General features: G+C 32.5%; 1 non-coding gene across 1 annotated transcript; it reads left to right on the forward strand.

Moving 5' to 3' along the window:
- Positions 1-14,068: 14,068 nt before the first annotated feature.
- LOC139845950 (small nucleolar RNA R71) lies at positions 14,069-14,175 on the forward strand. Its single transcript, XR_011758701.1, has one exon. It is a non-coding gene; the product is annotated as a small nucleolar RNA R71 (small nucleolar RNA).
- The last annotated feature ends 6,881 nt before the right edge of the window (positions 14,176-21,056 follow it).

A 21,056-nucleotide genomic window follows, 5' to 3' on the forward strand; every position in this document is an offset into this window, starting at 1 on the left:
TCGATTCTAAACAGATAACAACAAATAGGAATAGATATAGACAAACGAAAATTGAGCTGTGTGATTGGGATGCCTAAATAAATTCTGTGATGTATATAATTTTATTTATAGTTATTATTAAAATTAATTAATTAGAAATTTTAAATATCTTAATATTATTAATAAAAACACTGATAATTTGTTAATACAATAATAATATCATTAATCAAAATAATCCTATTAATAATAATATAGAGAATAATAATACTAATAGTTGTAATAATATTTATAATGATATTATTAATGATAATATTAATACTAATAATAATTACCTAAATAATAATAAGATTTATAGTATTGAAAAGAAATATAATAATAACAATAAATATAATAGTATCAGTAAAATTATTAATTTAATAAGTTTAATGATAATAAAACATAATAATAATATATATATATATATATATATATATATATATATATATTTTAATGTGATTCATAACACTACTTATAATAATATTAGTAATATAATTATTAGTAATATTAATGTGATAATAATAATATGTTAATATAACATTTATATTTAACTTGTAACTACACATACAATATAATCTTTATATTTATTTATTTATACTAATAATATATCTAACATAGATATTACTAAAAATATTAATATTGTTGACTGTACTAATAATATTATTATTTATAACAATATCAAATAATATTTCAAATTATTATATATAACTAAATATTTAAATATATATATATATATATATATATATGTATCTATGTACAACTAGTGGTTCGTGAATCGTCAGACATAGTCAAAAGGGTAACTGGTTATCCGAATATAGATTTTAAACTTTCTAGACTCAATATTAGGGTTTTTGCTTATCATATCGGAAACCTATAGAGATTAAGGTTTAAATTTGGTCGGAAATTTCCGGGTCGTTACACCATGCAAATTAGCTTGATAAGACTAATGAATCAGACCCCCAGAAAGGATAATCTTCTTAAAGATTAAAAATCAACATTTAAGCCTGATATTACTCAATCCTTGAGATTGACCTTAAAGATTGAGAATTACAAACTCATGGAATTCGATGATATCTAAACTCGAGCTTGAACGAGAAAATATTTTGATCAAATTAAAACCGATTTGTTTTTTAAAAACCTGTTTTCAATGCGTTCATTAACATTGAACGTAAAATCCTGAGAATTCATCAGAATTCATTAGGTCACTTGAACCAAATCCGGTGTCAACCGTAAGAACGGTGGTTGCATACCATGGTCAAAGACAGGACCTTGTGCCAGACCAAAAAATTATAGGGTGATCTTTACTATTTCTCCTACAAAGGATAGTAATTGCATCCGACAAGTTGTGGACCATAAACATCTGCATGTCATTAGACATTGCCTTAACAGTTGCTTGTTCATCGCTTTCCTTTACAACCGGACGGTAGTTTAATGAAAGGTAATATACGGAGCAAGTATATTGGACGTGTACTTTTCTAATACAAGGTTAGCAAGTGGGTGACACAAAACCGCAAGTTTTGAGCTAAAATTTTAAAATCTGAAACCCACAAAACCCATAAAAACATTTTGCAACACCGGTGAATGGTTATTCCGGAAAACTTATCTAGGGTAAAATCTAGCTTAAATTTTCAAAAGATCAAATATTTTCATAAAGATCCAATTACCTTAAGGATCTAAATTTTCATAGTCACGTGGAACTTTAAACCGCCTTTCAAATGTGCACTTTGCTTTGGAAACCGAAAGTAAATCGGCTATTTGATTGCAAGTGTCGTTGACCTGAACCCGAGGCAACTGTGGATGGTACACCCACCTTTAACCATGGTTCTATTGTTACTATCATTGTTTATACCGCCGTATCAAAATCACTGATGTATAAAGTGTGAGAATAAAAAAGTGATTCGAGTGAAGTGTGATTTTATTTCAAGTTCTGTATTGCTTGAGGACAAGCAACGTTCAAGTGGGGATATTTGATAGTGCTCCAAATGAACATATATTTAGTATCAATATCCTTCCAATATATAAAGCTTTTAGTTACTATTGTTCTATTTTTATGTAATAATCGTTTAAATAAATAAGTGCGAAGACAAAAGAAGAAAACGAAGATTTGAAGACGCAAACATCCAAAAAGCTCAAATGTACAAGATACAATCCAAGTGGTTCCATTTATTGATGATTAACGTTTAAATATTGATAAGAGTACAAGTTGCGAAACACAAAGTACAAGATATCTAAGCATACGAAAAGACGTTCGAGAAACCGGAACCGAGACATAAACCGGGTGTAAACGTACAAGTCAACGGAGCTAAAATTACAAGTCAACTATGCACAAAAATTATATATATTTAAATAAAGTGTCGACAAACTAGAAAATAAAGGCATGGCAGCTGAGACAGCTGGCCATGCGATCGCATGACTTATACACACAAAGCCCATGCGATCGCATGGGCTTCAGGATTCCAAAAGTTCTATAAATAGCTCGAGTTTCTGCCGAGTTATGTACACCATATCATATATCTCTCTCCCTCTGAACAATATATATATATATATATATATATATATATATATATATATATATATATATATATATATATATTATATAATAGTTTAGTTTTATATTAGATTATTTTAGGTAATGTAACGGTTATTTACGGGTTTTAAAGTCGGAGTTCTGTCCGTGTAACGCTACGCGATTAATAATCACTGTAAGTTATGTTCTTCCTATTTAAATTAATGTCTCGTATTTAAGTTATTATTACGCTTATTTGAGCCGAAGTAATCATGATGTTGGACTAAATATTAAGACGGGGTTATTAGACTTTGGACCATAATTGGGGTTTGGACAAAAGACCGACACTTGTGGAAATTAGACTATGGGCTATTAATGGGCTTTATATTAACTAAATGATATCTCGTTAATTTAATATAGAGATTTATAATTTGACGTATTTGTATATAACCACATACGCTTGGCTGGGTACGGTGAGCGGGATATTTATAAATACGAATAATTGTTCATTTGACCGGATACGGGGATGGATTAATAGTCAATGGACTCATTAAAACAGGGGTGGATTACATTCAAGGGTAATTGGTGTAATTGTTAATAAAGTATTAAAACCTTGGATTACACGTAGTCGATAACCTGGCGTAATCATTAACAAAGTATTAAGACCTTGTTACAGTTTAAGTCCTCAATTAGTTGGAATATTTGACTTCGGAAATAAGGTTAATCTGACAAGCATTTTATAATTATGACCGATGGACTATTATGGGCAAAAACCAGATAGGTTTCAAATAAACCAGGACAAAGGACAATTAACCCAGGGTAATAAATTAAAATCAAAACGTCAAACATCATGATTACGGAAGTTTAAATAAGCATAATTATTTTATTTTATATTTCCTCGTACTTTTATTGTCATTTTAATTATTGTTATTTATTTTATCGTTATTTAAATATCGTCATTTACTTTACGCTTCGCTTAAAATATAAAATCGACAAACTAGTCATTAAACGGTAAAACCTCCCTTTTATAATAATAATAATTGTAATTTATATATTTATATATTGTACAAATATAGTTATATAAAAATATAGTGTAAAATAAGCCGTCTCCCTATGGAACGAACCGGACTTACTAAAAACTATACTACTCTACGATTAGGTACACTGCCTATAGTGTTGTAGCAAGGTTTAGGTATATCCCATCTGTAAATAAATTAAATAAATAACATGTGTAAATTGTATTGTATTTAATAGTATTTAGTAATAAAATTAATAGTATTTCATATACACAGCTGCAATCATCACACATGGACCCATACGGTTGCACAATGTTCCTGTGCGGTTGCAGACTGCAACCGTACGGTTGTGTTCATCGAGCAGCAACAGCAGAAACTGACGTGTTTCAAGCCAAAATCACCCAAATCTCGATTTCTAAATGTTTTGACACCAAAATCCGTTTAGGAAACATTTATAACACTTATAGAAACTTAAACCTCAACGAATTATATCAAAACAACACTTAAATCACTTGATTTTGACCAAAAAGCTATTTGTACCAAAACCTAACCAAAAACTCATTCAATCTCATATTACATCAACAAAACGAACAATCTTTACCTTGTTATGATCACAAAATCACTAGTAACAGATTATTCAACACAATTCAGACTCTAAATTGAGATTCAAGAGATTAGGGTTCTAGAGAGTGAAAGGTATAAGTGTGTGTGTGGAATGGAATTTCCAGAAACTTCACAAAAATGAGCTGATGACTTCCTTATATATTTTTGTTAAACACAATACCCTATCACACACGGGTATTTACCAGTTATCTAATAACTTTCGTACTTAATTTGACAACCCTAATGGAGTCCAAATTAAATAAACGAACCTAGTATGTGACCCTTGTCACAAACTGATCTTAACTAAACGGCCAAATAATTATAAATATATAATTATTATAATAACATACAAACACACCCATGGTCAAAAGGGTCTTTTCAACTAGGCCCGGTAACAGGATGTTACATGTTGATTGAAATCAATGAAGGATGTGAAGATACTTCATCGCGTCCAGAAGTCATGGATGTATCATGAGGTGATACATCTCTTTCTGGTTAAATAAATAAAATAAGATTGAGGTTGATCAGTCTTAAATGATGATTAATCTTTAGGGAGATCATCCTTCTAGGGATATGAGAAATCACTTTGTGTATCTTGGTGCCCCTCAGCGGACGAGACAGATCTCCCTCATCAAGATAAGTCTGACCTCGAAGCCTTGTTTTACGTTGAGGAGCAAATGGATTTCCAGCCAATAAGTAAGACTTGTAACAGCTCCTGATCATGTTTCACGTTAAAAGGCACGCCGACCATATTCTTGCATGTCGCGTAAGTTTGCCATATGTGAAGGATTTTTTTTATAATATTTGAGTCTCTAAAGTGATTAAGGATTTAAATTTTTTCATAACAACAATATGTACACTAATTGTTATGTGCGGCCATCATAGGTTTATTTAAGTTTTGACAACATTTTTTGCTGTGTCAAGTGTCTCAGTATGCTGCCTGGTCTATCAGCACAAGATAGACAGCATTCTTCAACCACCACAAGATGTGTGCCCAAACTGTATAGAAGATCAAGTGAACCAGTTGAAGAACCAGCATAGCTGGGAGCAGCATACCACCCTTAGACAATTATGCTCCATTACAAGTATAATAGTATTATGAGTGGTCTACATCAATTGTACTATTCAACAGCAGTCGAAGACAAAGTTGAACAGAAAAGGACACGCGTCGGCGGCTGACAAGTGACCTTACAAGACCACGTAGGAATGCAGAAGTTTAACGCATGTGCAGACATGGGTTAATACTTCGTCAACACATAGGGAACGTAAAATTATATATTCGAATAGTATGTTCAAACCTATTTGGGGTGTTCCTGCAAATAGCCACCAAAGAGGAAAAAGAGAGCACACGCTTTCTGATGGTGTTGTCGGCTCAAGTACAGACATCCTATGTACCAGTGGACAATAGACCAATTACCTGGTTAGTAGGACTCCTATAAATAGATAACTCCACTATTGTAATATTTAGTAGTGCGGATATTAATTAAATAGAGTCCAAACCTTGTAAAGCTTAAGATATCCTCTCGAGCTATTTTAGGTGTAATATGTATCAATCAACTATTTATTCCGCCTTAGAATAGTTGTGTTTCTTTGAGATTTATATCAATTAAAGAATAAGTTGAAAATTACTCTCGACTCTCATTAGTTTACTTGTTTAAATACACTTAGTTGCTACATTATCAGCTTAAACAAAAAGAAATTGTATCCCCCCCCCCCCTATAATACTTCTCATTGTTAATCGGGACCTATAGTAATTAAATAAAATATGATGGGGGACCAAATGGCAATTTTGCATGAACGTCTTTTGGGGCTAAAGAGTAGATCTATTCTCACTCTTATCACTTTCTTCATCAACTTACACACACTAGTGAGAGAGAGGTTGATTTCTAGAGTGAGAAAGCTTTGTTCTTGTGAAGAGGAAGTGACTTGCACCAAATTGAAGCCCTGAATTAAGTGTAGGTGCTCCTTAGCCTTGTTCTAGACCTGTGGTAAGCCCCAAATCCGAAGTTATTTTCTCGAATTTCTTTGGGTTGGTGTTGAGTCAAAGACCCAATTTCTTGTGAATTAGGGTTCTTGGTGTGTGAATTGGGTGTGTAAACCCTATATTGTAATTTTGGGTTTTGAGATGGTGAAATTATAAGATTGAACTTGTAAGTAATAGTGTTTTCACTAGAACTTTAGAAATGATACCTCTATGTTGTGTCATGTTGTTGTAAACTAAAATTTGGTTTTTTGGTTTACAAGGGCCAAATGGATTTTGTGAATTTGAGTTAAGAAGTACTAAATTGGGTTAATTGGTGAAATTGGAGCTTAGTCACTAGTTATTAGTGATTTAAGTGACTATGGCCATCGATTTTGACCTAGCCTTGTTGCTTAAAGTGCAAATGGGTTGAGATTGCGCTTGGGTGTTTTGGGTGGTGGAAGCTATATTTGACTATAGCTTATCATGTGCAATTTTTTTAGGTGAATTGCGTTCGGATTGATTGTAAAGCTCAAACTTGGTTGTCTTTAGCTCATCAAGGTTAACCGAGGTGAGTGGGATAATTATATGTATGTGTATATAATTTGCTTGCTTGTGTGTGGGATGTAGTTTAGTGATTTTCGGGCGTGAGATTTCACTAGAGCGTTATCCATGTATGGGACTCGCCTAAGTTCGTGTGTTCGATATTACATCGTGTGTTATGGTGAATATCGTGCGTTCGTATCACCATGACATGTGCTTGACGGGTGGGTGTGGCCAATTTCATTGGTCACTTTTTTAACGCCCTTAAACGATAATTTTTTTTTTTTAAGGTTGACCACCCCGCCCAGGGAAAAGTCGCGGCGCGGCTAGACATGGACGTGGTGCGACCAGACAAAGGAATGCAGGTCAGTTTATCATTTCCCCTGTTACCAAAACACGCTAAAGGGCGCGGCGCGGCGAATGGGCTCGCGGCGCGGCCCTGTGCTGTCGCTGGTACTGAACTTTAACTTGCTTAAATATCACAAATTTCACCCTTTATCCCTCACACAACACCATTTTAGCAACATAGTACATAAACAAACTTAGTTAAATAGTTTCATACATCATTAAGCATTACCAAAATCATTTAGTCATGTACGACACATTTACACATCTTAAACATAACATTTGGTCCCAAATCTCAAGAAAACATAGTTTATGAGTACAAAAGCCTTACCGTCGATAAGCGGTATCAATAGAGCTAGATTCAAAATAGGGACTTGCACTACCACTTACTACATGACCGATGATCCACTATCTTCAAATAGGCTCCTTACCTTCACGGTGTCCTTTCGTTCCTATTAAATCATGAACATAACATAGGGTTAAGCTTTCATGCTTAGTGAGTTATAGGCGAATAAAAGAACGCATATTATTAAACATAAACATTGCATCACTTAACCTTTCCAACCCGAATGTTGCTTAATTACTATCGGATCCGATTCCACTTCTTACCATAGACACAACTTACTAAGGTCAACCTAGTAATTGTGTCTAAGCTAAACATGACCATAGGCATACACATATGCCTAGGCTAAGCTCGCATACATACATAGACGCCCAAAGTGTCTAAGCTAAGTCATACTGATGTTGTGCGGGGTGTATACGAAATAGATATTATTTTATTACGAAATACTATTAAATACGATACAATTTACACAAGTTATTTATTTATTTATAGAATGGATATACCTAAACCTTGCTACAACACTTATAGGTAGTGTACATAATCGTAGAGTAGTGTAGTTTTTAGTAAGTCCGGTTCGTTCCACAGGGATACAACTAAGTTTAACGCTATAAATATTTTAAACTATATTTGTATAAATAAATAAATAAATAAATAAATATATATATATAAGTAATATAGTAGTATTATTATTATTATAAAACGGGGGTTTTACCGTTTAAAGACCGGTTTGTCGATTTTAAATAAAGCGTAAAGATTGACGATAATATAAATGACAAAATTTAAATTGCGATAAAGTAAATTGTAGTAATTAAAATGACAGTAAACAAAGGTACGATGAAATATGAAATAAAAGTATTATGCTTATTTAAACTTCCGTAATCATGATGTTTGACGTTTTGATTTTAATTAATTATTACCCGGGTTAATTGTCCTTTGTCCTGGTTTATTTGATACCTATCTGGTTTTTGTCCATAATAGTCCATCGGTCATAATTATAAAATGCTCGTCAAATTAACCTTATTCCCGAAGTCAAATATTCTAACTAATTAGGGATTCGAACTGTAACAAGGTTTTAATACTTTGTTTAATGATTACACCAGGTTATCGACTGCGTGTAATCCAAGGTTTTAATACTTTGTTACCAATTACACCAATTATCCTTGTATGTAATCCACCCCTGTTTTAATGAGATATGAATATTAATTTACCCACTTGATCAGAATGAATAATCAATTACCCAACCCGAATAATTAATTAAATGATCGTAAAAGATGTCGTATAAACGTCACTAAATAGGACATACATAATCATTTTAATAATTATTAGATTAACTAATTTGAAGATAGGTTTGACAGATTCTAATGAGTTGTCATTCGATTAGACAATACCCCCTACCTATTAATAGTCAATAGTCCAATGTTCACAAGTGTCAGTCTTTTGTCCAAACCCGAATTATGGTACAAAATCCAATAACCCCATCTTAATATTTAGCCCAACATCACAATTACTTTGGCTCAAATAAGCATAATAATAACTTAGTTACGAGACATTAATTTAAAAAGGAAGAACATAGCTTACAGTGGTATTTAATTGCGTAGCGTTACACGGACAGAGTTCCGACTTTAAAACCCGTAAAACATTTCTTACAATAACCCAATTATTATTAATCTTAAATTAAACTTAATATTATAAATATAAATATATATAATTCTTTTACAGAGGAAGAAAGAAAATTGAGGTGTGTTGAGCTCGTCCGAATTCGTGGCTATTTATAGCACTTGGCCAACTTTTTTACTTCATGCGATCACATGATAATTCTCCTTCCTGGCCATGCGATCGCATGGCCAGCTGTACCACCTCACATTGTCTATTAAAAACGTGGGCGGCTTGATATATATATATATATATATATATATATATATATATATATATATATATATATATATATATATATATATATATATATATATATATATATATATTATATTCTTGTGCATAGTTGACTCTTAATTTTAGGTTCGTTGACTCGCGCATTGATGCTCGGTTTATGTCTCAGTTCTGGATTTTCGAACGTCCTTTCGTACGCTTAGATATCTTGTACTTTGCGTTTCGCAATTTGTAATTTGCACAAAAAATTATTTTCCTTAACTCCCAAAATCTGCGCAAGTCTTTAAATCACTTTTAGTGGCACTTTTGAGTGAACTATGGCTTTAGTGGCACTTTTCAGGCTTTAATGGCACTTTTTCTTCAATTCTTTAATCTTCGTGCTTCGTCTTCACATTTATTTATTTAAACGATTACAACTTAAAAATAGAATAATTACAACTAAAAACTTTACATATTGGGATGATATTGCGACTAAATATATGTTCATTTGGAGCACTATCAAATATCCCCACACTTGAACGTTGCTTGTCCTCAAGCAATACAGAACTTGAAATTAAATCACAATTCACTCGAATCACTTTTTTTATTTATTCTCACACTTTATACATCAGTGATTTTGATATGGCAGTATAAACAATGATAGTAACAATGTGGTTTACAGTCCCACATGACTATGAAAATTTAGATCCTTTAAGGAAATTGGATCTTTATGAAAACATTTGGTCTTTTGAAATTCTAGCTTTTACCCTAGATAAGTTTTCCGGAACAACCCTTCACCGGTGTTTGCAAAATGTTTTTGTGGGTTTTGTGGGTTTCAGATTTTAAAATTTTAGCTCAAAACTTGCGGTTTTATGTCACCCACTTGCTAACCTTGTATTAGGAAAGCAACACGTCCAGTATACTTGCTCCGTATATTACCTTTCGATAAACTACCATCCGGTTGTAAAGGAAAGCGTTGAACAAGCAACTGTTAAGGCAATATCTAATGACATACAGATGTTCATGGTCCACAATGTGTCGGATGCAATTACTATCCTTTGTAGGAGAAATAGTAAAGATCACCCTAAACATTTTCGGTCTGGCACAAGGTCCTGTCTTCGACCATGCTATGCAACCACCGTTCTTACGGTTGACACCCAATTTGGTTCAGGTGACCTAATGAATTCCAAGTGAATTCTTAGGATTTTACGTTCAATGGTAATGAACGCATTGAAAATAGGTTTTTCAGAAAACAAATCGGTTTTAATTTTGATCAAAATATTTTCTCGTTCAAGCTCGAGTTTAGATATCATCGAATTCCATGAGTTTGTAATTCTTAATCTTTAAGGTCAATATCAAGGATTGAGTAATATCAGGCTTCAATGCTGATTTTTAATCTTTAAGGAGATTATCCTTTTCTGGGGGTCTGATTCATTAGTCTTATCAAGCTAATTTGCACGGCGCTCTCCCCATTTTACGAGACCGATCCTCTCATGGTTAGGATAAGTCTGACCACTTGGCGACCCTGTTTGATGCTGAGGTTCGTGGATTTCCTACTAATTTTAGAGATTACTTTTCTAGATTTTTGGTCAACCTACAGCTGGTCTGGACGACAACTTCCTGACCTAAATCAAGAAGCGCATTTCTTTTTCGGAAGACTTTACTTCCTTTTAATGATGGAATTGATTCATCGTATAGATTCATCTTTCTTTCAAATATATTACAGTAAATCGGGTAAAACTGATTAGTTTAGTCCAAAGCAAAAGTACCTGCAATAATTTTGTACAAAATATGTGATATATGTTTTAAAGAACTTGGTAAATTCTTTCCATACTTAGATTTTATTTTTCTTTGCCTTTTTATTCTCCTTTATTCCATTTTAAATGAATTCAAGCGTTTTGGGTTGTTTCTCCATTTATGTTCTCTCCGAGGTAACAATAATTTCGGCATTAACACCTAGTTTTATCGTTCATAAATATGTATAAACATGATTTTGAATTCATTTAGTTGAAAATTTTTCAAATTTTCACAAAATTTGGCAATTAAACTAAGTGTAAACCCGAGAGAATTTATAACCCTTCCCCACACTTGAGATCTTGCAATGCCCTCATTTGCAAGAAATCAGTAAAAATTTAAATTCATGAGGGTGATTAGCGTAGAAAAATGATTAAAAATACCGAGTTTGCAAACATATTGTTTTATATCACATTTGATATTTTACGTCTTGTCATTAAAATTAGTAGCTTTTGCTGAACTTAATGTCAATCCTTGAAAGTGCGCTGTTTTACCCCGTTTTGTACATGAGATAAACTACAAATATATATATATATATATATATATATATATATATATATATATATATATATATATATACATACTTTTACATATATTTTTTTATAAATCCTTTATTTATTAAAACAATCTAAATGAATAATTTTTAAAATTTTGTTTCCTTTAACTTTAGGTAGTTTCGGTACGTTTACCTAGTCCGTCACTCGACAAAATTTAAAATTTGTCGTTTTTAAAGCGATTGTTTTAAAAACAAAGATTTTCGGTTTTTTTTTTTTTTTGTATAGTTTAGATCAATAAAATTAAAAATAATGATAACAAAATTTTTTGCCCCGCCCTCGGGTAAAGCAATTTCGATTCTATGATCTAGTCTTTAACTTATGACGAATTTTAGAAATCATTTTTTAAACTTAATGAAATAAAGTAAATTTTATTTTTAAATTCACACAAAACTTAAATTTAAAAATGCATATTAATTTCATACAAAACCTACAAAACAGAAAAAAATTCAGAATGGGTGGAGAAAACTAGTTCTTTAGTGTCTGCTAGTGGAAAAGACCAATCAGATTCCATTCTCGAAACTACACGAGAACAGAACAACTAACTCCAGACATCATTTTCTTTTAGAACATTTGAATCTCCCCACACTTAGGTAGCTGTGGTGTCGAAATTGTGATTAACTTCATCGTCAATTTCTTTTGGACCATAATCAACTTGTATATCTGTGACTTTTGTTTTAAGCCATTGGTCGGATTCCTGTGTAATATCCACTAATTCAACTAGTTTCTCCTTTTCTTTAGGCGATAGATTGGATACTAACCGGTTACATAACTTAAAGTTCCCTTGGTTCTAGCATCGTGAATCCGTTTAATAAGTTTCTTCATTGAGCTATTAATAACGGGGTCATTTAATTTCGTATCAACAATGGGGTTCTTTGTTATCAGGTCATCATTATGTTTTACTTCATCTTCCCCACACTTAGGCGTTTTATTATTGTTAAGCACTACCGTTGGAGTTGGTAAAACAATATGGTTCTTACCAATCGTTTTTGTTGGTTCAACGGTTTTGGTTGGTGGAGATTTAGACTTTCGAATCACAAAGGTGACCGATTTGTCAACATCACTAAGTGTCATTCTACCCTTTCTTACATCAAATAACGCCCCGGTGGACGCTAAAAATGGTCGACCTAAAATTAGAGGAATGTTTGAGTCCTCTTCTATGTCAATGACAATAAATTCTACTAGAAAGGTTAAATTACCTACTTGAACGGGTAGGTTGTTAGCAATTCCAACTGGGTGCTTAATGGTTTGATCATGTAGTCGAACACTCATTTTCGTTGGACTTAACTCACCTACTCCTAATCTCTTATATAATGAAAGAGGCATAACACTCACACGCGCACCTAAATCTGCTAGTGCATCATACATGACACAATCACTAAGTGGACAAGGAACAATAAATTCACCCGGATCACCTACTCTAGGTGAAGGTTTTGATGGAACAGTCTTCACCGGGTTTATCTTTACGGTTTTTGTTTCTTGTACTTTCTTATTCTTCTTCTTCTTTCCAGAGGTATCACAAACTTTATTACCTATTACTTGCTCATACTCAACTCCTTTTATTAGAAACGGGATGGGTGGTCTGTATGGTGCCACCACCGTCTTTACATACTCGGGTGGTGGTGGTGTTGTAACTTTTTCATTGTTACTCACATTGAAAACCTTCCCATCTTCTGATGCTGGTTTTTCAGAATTCGTTGACACCATATTAGCATTTTTATTCCGAGGATTTACTTCTGTATTACTCGGTAGCTTTCCTTGTTCCCTCTCACTCATCAAGCTAGCAAGAGTGCATACATGTTTTTTCTAAATTCAAAATGGAAGCTTGTTGAGTTCTTAATGACTGATCAAACCTCTCATTTATTTGGGTTTGAGATGTAATAAATTGTGTTTGAGATTCTATTAGCTTTGCCATCACTTCTTCCAAATTTGGCTTTTTCTCTTCGGTTTGTTGTGGTGGTTTATACAAGCTTGGTCTTTGTTGATTGAAAGTGTTGTTTTGAGTTGGTTGGTTATTCGGACCTTGTGCGTTGTACGAGTTATTGTTGGGTCCATTTGGATTGTAAAGAATGTTTTGATTTCGATTGAAGTTTGGCCTTGGCGGTTGATAATTATTTTGGTAATTATTTCCCGGCCTTTGGTTCATGTAGGAAACATTCTCACGTTGTTCCATTGTTTGTTCAATGTGACAATCTTTCGTTAAGTGTGGTCCACCGCATTGCTCATAACTGATTCGTATCGCGTGAATATCTTTATTCATCTTTTCCATTCGTCTCTCGAAAGCATCTAATTTTGCGGAAACAGAATCAAAGTCATGGCTAGAATCGGCTCTAGCCACTTTAGATGATCGAAAAATATCTTTTTCTTGATGCCACTCATGTGAGTGGGCGACTGTGTTATCAATAATTTTGTGAGCTTCAGTTGCGGTTTTCTTCATAATGGAACCACCAGCTGCTGTGTCGATGTTTTCGTGTAGCAACGTCTACATCTTGGTAGAATATTTGTACTATTTGATAAGTGTCTAAGCCATGTTGAGGACATCCTCTCAACAACTTTCCGAATCTTGTCCACGCCTCATATAATGTTTCATTTGGCTTTTGCGTGAATGTAACAATTTCTCCTTGAAGTCTCACGGCTTTAGATGCCGGAAAGAATCTTTTAAGAAATTTCTCAACTAAAACATTCCATGTATCAATCGCCCCTTCAGGTAACGATTCTAACCAATCTCTGGCTTCTCCCTTTAAAGTCCAGGGAAACAACATGAGATAAATCTATTCATCCTCTACTTCTCTGATTTTGAATAGAGTACAGATCCTATTAAAGGTTCGAAGATGTTCGTTTGGATCTTCTTTTGGCGTACCACTATATTGGCATTGATTAGTTACCATGTGTAGGATTTGTCCTTTGATTTCATTAACATCTGGCTTAATAATGGCGTGACCTTGGCCAGTGCGTGTAGCTCTCATTCGATCCTCCATACTTAGAGGTTCCTGATTTTTCATAATTGAGTTTGTTGAATCTGAATTACTAGGGGATTCTGATTTAATGGTTTCTTCCTCAGCAATCTCTGGTTGAATGATTTGTGGTTCAGGAGGAATGATTAGTGGTTCAGGATCTCTGAATTGTCCTTGAATATCCTCCGGGTTCTCAATTGTGAGGTCGGGTTCAAAAAATGGATTATCAGAAATTTGAATTGGAGTACTTAGTTGACTAGATGACGATTCTAAAGAAAAATCAACGGCGACAATATTGGCTAGATGTCTTGATCGAGTTACAGGAGGTGAACGTATGAAAGGTGGTGAACGTTTTGCTCGGTGCATTCACTGAATATCCTAGTAGTTATAAAGATAAAAATTATTAAAGTTATCAAATTAATAGACTTTTCTGATTTTGCCCACGTTTCGAATAGCCAATAGATGCAGCAGGTAGCCAGGACCCTTTAAATCGGAAGCCCACAACTCGCCACTAACAAATCCAACTATTACTACGAACTAGAAAATTTTGGATGTCTATTAATTTAACCGCTTAAAATAATTTTTCGTCGATATTTTGAAGTAAAAATCTATGTCCTAAAAACTAGAGCGTAGAAATGAGAAAGAAGAAGAGTGCGTCGAAAAACGTCGAAAAATAAAAAGTCGAAAAATAAAAATAAACGTTGAAAGGAAAGCGTCGAAACTTAAAATCCTAAAAACTACAAATTAAAACTTGCATCTAAAGGTATTAAAGCTTAAAAGGAATTCTATATCCAAAACGGCAATTACTTAGAAGGCACTAAAATCTATTAAAACTAAAGAGATAAGCGACGTCGTAAAATTCTAAAGCGTCTAAATCTTAATCTAAAGAAAAAGCACTTAAGGGATTTTACGGCAAAGCCCAAAAATCTAGAAGTATAAAATACTACGGCAAAAACTAAATTTAAAACTAATTACGAACGAAAAATATACAATATACGAATAAACGATAAAAATATACAATTTATAAAAATACTAAAAAAATGATAAAATTACAATTTTATAAAAATATTATTTTTATATTATTATTTTATAAAGTTATTAATTTATTAATTAATTAAAACTTAAAATACAAACTTAATTTAAAACTAAACTAATATTAAATAAACTAAACCCTAATTAACTAATTAATTAATAATAATTAATAAACCCTAACCTTAATTCAACGGTCAAAGGTTACAGACCAGTCAAATCACCTCATGCGACCGCATGAGGTTTATTTGTTCTGGCCATGCGATCGCATGGCTTCGGATTCCAGGCCAGAAGTTTGGGCTGCTACAGTACGGCCCGTATACTTTTAATTTATAATTTTTTTTTCTGATTTTTAATTTATAGAAATAAAATAATTTAAATAAAACTTATAAAAAAAATTACTTATTAGTTTTTATAACTTTTAATAAAAAGTAATAAAAAAATATAAACTTTTTAATTTAAACACTTAAAAAATATAGAAATATATATATATATATATATATATATATATATATATATATATATATATATATATATATATATATATATATATATATATATATATATATATATATATATATATATATATATATATATTATGTTTTTATATTTTTTTTAAAAACTTATATATTTTTACAAAAATAGCTTAAAAACTAATTTTTTTTTTTTTTGAATATAGCGTTTCGCTTTTGCTTCCCCGGCAGCGGCGCCAAAAACTTGATGTTGTGCGGAGTGTATACGAAATAGATATTATTTTATTACGAAATACTATTAAATACGATACAATTTACACAAGTTATTTATTTATTTATAGAATGGATATACCTAAACCTTGCTACAACACTTATATGCAGTGTACCTAATCGTAGAGTAGTGTAGTTTTTAGTAAGTCCGGTTCGTTCCATAGGGATACAACTAAGTTTAAAGCTATAAATATTTTAAACTATATTTGTATAAATAAATATATATAAGTAATATAGTATTATTATTATTATAAAAAGGGGGTTTTACCGTTTAAAGACCGATTTGTCGATTTTAAATAAAGCATAAAGATAAATGGATAATATATATGACAGAATTTAAATTGCGATAAAGTAAATTGCAGTAATTAAAATGATAGTAAATAAAGGTACGATGAAATATGAAATAAAAGTATTATGCTTATTTAAACTTCTGTAATTATGACGTTTGACGTTTTGATTTTAATTAATTGTTACCCGGGTTAATTGTCCTTTGTCCTGGTTTATTTGATACCATCTGGTTTTTGACCATAATAGTCCATCGGTCATAATTATAAAATGCTCGTCAAATTAACCTTATTCCCGAAGTCAAATATTCCAACTAATTAGGGATTCGAACTGTAACAAGGTTTTAATACTTTGTTTAATGATTACACCAGGTTATCGACTGCGTGCAATCCAAGGTTTTAATACTTTGTTAACAATTACACCAATTATCCTTGTATGTAATCCACCCCTGGTTTAATGAGATATGAATATTAATTTACCCACTTGATCAGAATGAATAATCAATTACCCAACCCGAATAATTAATTAAATGATCGTAAAAGATGTCGTATAAACGTAGGACATACATAATCATCATTTTAATAATTATTAGATTAACTAATTTGAAGATAGGTTTGACAGATTCTAATGAGTTGTCATTCGATTAGACAATACCCCCTAACTATTAATAGTCAATAGTCCAATGTTCACAAGTGTCGGTCTTTTGTCCAAACCCGAATTATGGTACAAAATCCAATAACCCCATCTTAATATTTAGCCCAACATCACAATTACTTCAGCTCAAATAAGCATAATAATAACTTAGTTACGAGATATTAATTTAAAAAGGAAGAACATAGCTTACAGTGGTATTTAATCGCGTAGCGTTACACGGACAGAGTTTTGACTTTAAAACTCGTAAAATATTTCTTACAATAACATAATTATTATTAATCTTAAATTAAACTTAATATTATAAATATAAATATATATAATTCTTTTACAGAGGAAGAAAGAAAATTGAGGTGTGTTGAGCTCGTCCGAATTCGTGGCTGTTTATAGCACTTGGCCAACTTTTTTACTTCATGCGATCGCATGATAATTCTCCTTCCTGGCCATGCGATCGCATGGCCAGCTGTACCAGCTCACATTGTCGATTAAAAATGTGGGCGGCTTGATTATATATATATATATATATATATATATATATATATATATATATATATATATATATATATATATATATATATATATATATATATATATATATATATATTATATTCTTGTGCATAGTTGACTCGTAATTTTAGGTCTGTTGACTCGCGCGTTGATGCTCGGTTTATGTCGCAGTTCTGGATTTTCGAACGTCCTTTCGTACGCGTAGATATCTTGTACTTTGCATTTCGCAATTTGTAATTTGCACAAAAAATTATTTTCCTTAACTCCCAAAATCCGCGCAAGTCTTTAAGTCACTTTTAGTGGCACTTTTGAGTGCACTATGGCTTTATTGGCACTTTTCAGGCTTTAGTGGCACTTTTTCTTCAATTCTTTAATCTTCGTGCTTCGTCTTCACATTTATTTATTTAAACGATTACAACTTCAAAATAGAATAATTACAACTAAAAACTTTACATATTAGGATGATATTGCGACTAAATATATGTTCATTTGGAGTACTATCACATACCATAGTCGAGATCATTAAGCAAGCTTAATAACCTTGCCTAAGCTAATCATCAACCACAGATACAATTATTAGGCATTCCTAATAATCCTATCTAAGCTAACCATCTAGTGCACTTAGTCATCGCCCTCTTGCATGGATGCAATCCGGGAACACTAAGCCACTCTTGACCCGCCCAATTTACCCCCTATAAACTCACCTTGCTTTAATGAGATTCCTTGGTCGCTTGAAGTTCCTTTGTCTTGATTAGCACCTAAACATGAGCTAATCTCGTCATTAACATAATTCAAACGAATTTACATCTTTCAAATGCTTACAACACTTTCATATACTTACACATTTGAACTTAATCTTTCTTAATCCCCTTTAACTTATCATAATACATGAACATTCATAATGCATCATTTTTCCTTAATACTCAAGTTCTCTAATTAATCCATACAATTAGGAACTTATCATTCTTAACTTCAAATAGTTATAACAATTTCAACAATTCAAAACATAAACTCTCTTTTCACAATTTAGCTAAATCTCATAATCATATTCATTGAGGCATTTCATCAAACACCTAGTGTGCATGACTTGATTCTAGACCACTAGCATCATCAGTTTCACCATTTTCATTTCACACATTCAAATAGCAAGTTCATACATGAACTTACATCCAAACATCAATTAAAATTCATTTTTAATCATACAAATGTGCACACTCACAATATATAACAACTTATAAGCTTGAGATTCATCTAAAACACCCAATTTAGTGATACATAGACTTAGAAGTTCATACCTTGTATTTTGGGATTTAAGAACTCGGAGAAGAAATTGAAGAATTGCAACTTGCTATGATGATCAAGGCACACTTGATTACATAAATTTCTACTTACATGTGCTTAAATCTTCCAATTAAGGATTTCTCCTCTTCTCTTGATGCTAGTCTGACATACACACACACACACACACTAATTTCTGGATTTTTTTTACAACTGATACAAATTCTAACATTTTACAAATTTTAATTTAATTATCTTTGCCTTATTTGCACTTTCTACCCTCCCCACCAAAATCATAATATGGGAGGTCCATAAACTAACTTTGCACACTTAGTCCCTTACATCATTAACTAACAAGCTTTAAATATTATCCTTTTATAATTCAAAAATAATACCTACATAAAATGTACCAATAATTTACATAAAATATTACCTTATTTAGTTGGGGTGTTACAACATTAGTTCGTACATTCGACAACACCAATTGGGGTTAGTGTTACATCGTGCGTTCGTGTACACTAATGGTCGTTGCGAGTACCGATGGTCGTTGCGAGTACCACTCCCGTGTTGTGTGAATATGGATCCATATTGCTTTGTGTTGTTATTGCTAATCGTATTACGTGTCGTTTAGCTAGCATGATGTATTAAGACGACTTGTTAATTGAGATTCTAGAATTGTATGCTTAGTTGTGTAAGAATGTGCAAGTAAGTGGGTCATATATGTATGCATGTAATTGTTGCACTCACTAAGCATGTTCCTTACCCCTCGTTGTTTATATCTTTGTATAGATTCTAGCACCGCGAAAGGACAAGGGTAAGACATTGAAGTAGCTTGCGGTGGGGTTGTGCTTTTGGTAGTAGTCCCGACGGTCATGTTCGTTTTGGTCAAAAATGCTTATTTTGGGTTGTTTTATACACTTAATGAATTTATGGGTCATGAGTTACCCGATGATGTAAACTTGTGGATTTGATCTATTTTGGGTTGTGTTTGACCTTAAAACGGGCACTAAAAAAATGTTAAGTCAATTGGTTGCTAAATGTTGTGTTTATATTGTCCAAAATTTGCAGCTCGATTTCCTTTGTTACAGTAGCTAATCTAGCTTCTGGGATTCTGATCAAATGTTGGTGCGCTTCGCGCGTTGTACGTGCGCATCGCGCGCTAAGGCATGTTTTGAATCCCAAAGCTAAATTAAGTTTCTGAGCATTTGGTGCAGGTGTGTTGCGCGTCGCGCAACTTTTTGGCGCGCAGCACCGTATGCTTGGGACAGTTGATTGACTTATAAAAAAAATGTGTTAACTTTTCGGAAATGGTTTCGGGTTGTGTCAAGACTCTTTTTCAAGTTTTTTCAGTGTCTCTTCGGCTGTTCTGGATTATAACTTCTGACTTAAGTCAAACAATTGTGTCTTAACGGAAGACTTTACTTCCTTTTTAAGGTGACTTTCTACCTTTATCAATTGATTATTTTGATATAAATGATGATGAATCTGATAGAATGCAGACGGAGATCAGTAACAGTAGTTTGATTAATATGAAGATGAATGTTAAACAATCAAGTGCCACAATTCATTAAGACAAAGGTTACAAGGTGATGAGAGGATTTGTGTTAAGTGTGGGTAACAAATGGTGAAGGTGTAGGTGTAATTGTGGTAAAAAGTTATTGATCTAAGCAACTAAAGGAGTACATATACTATGCTAGTTAAAGCTAGACTATGAGAAATTATATCAATTTATTTTTTACTTAACAAATACTTAGACTTCTTTTATAATATATATCGTTTGTGTTTTATCATACAAATTTTTTTTATAGCAAAATAACGAATACTATAAAAAAGATACCTTCATCAATAAATAAAGGATCCAAAACAACGATACAAAGAAACGACGACCATAAATGGCTCGACAAAAGTAAACCGACTAGGATACCGCTAACTCTATCCGAACCATCACGAGAGCAACTACAACCCAAAGAACCTAGCCAAAAACAAGACAACCAAAACGAAACTCAAAATATGGACTCCTTTGCCGTTCCGAGAAGGGAAATTATAAGAAATAACATTTGTCGA

This window comes from Rutidosis leptorrhynchoides, chromosome 4, assembly GCF_046630445.1.
Source record: "Rutidosis leptorrhynchoides isolate AG116_Rl617_1_P2 chromosome 4, CSIRO_AGI_Rlap_v1, whole genome shotgun sequence".
Taxonomy (NCBI): Eukaryota; Viridiplantae; Streptophyta; class Magnoliopsida; order Asterales; family Asteraceae; genus Rutidosis; species Rutidosis leptorrhynchoides.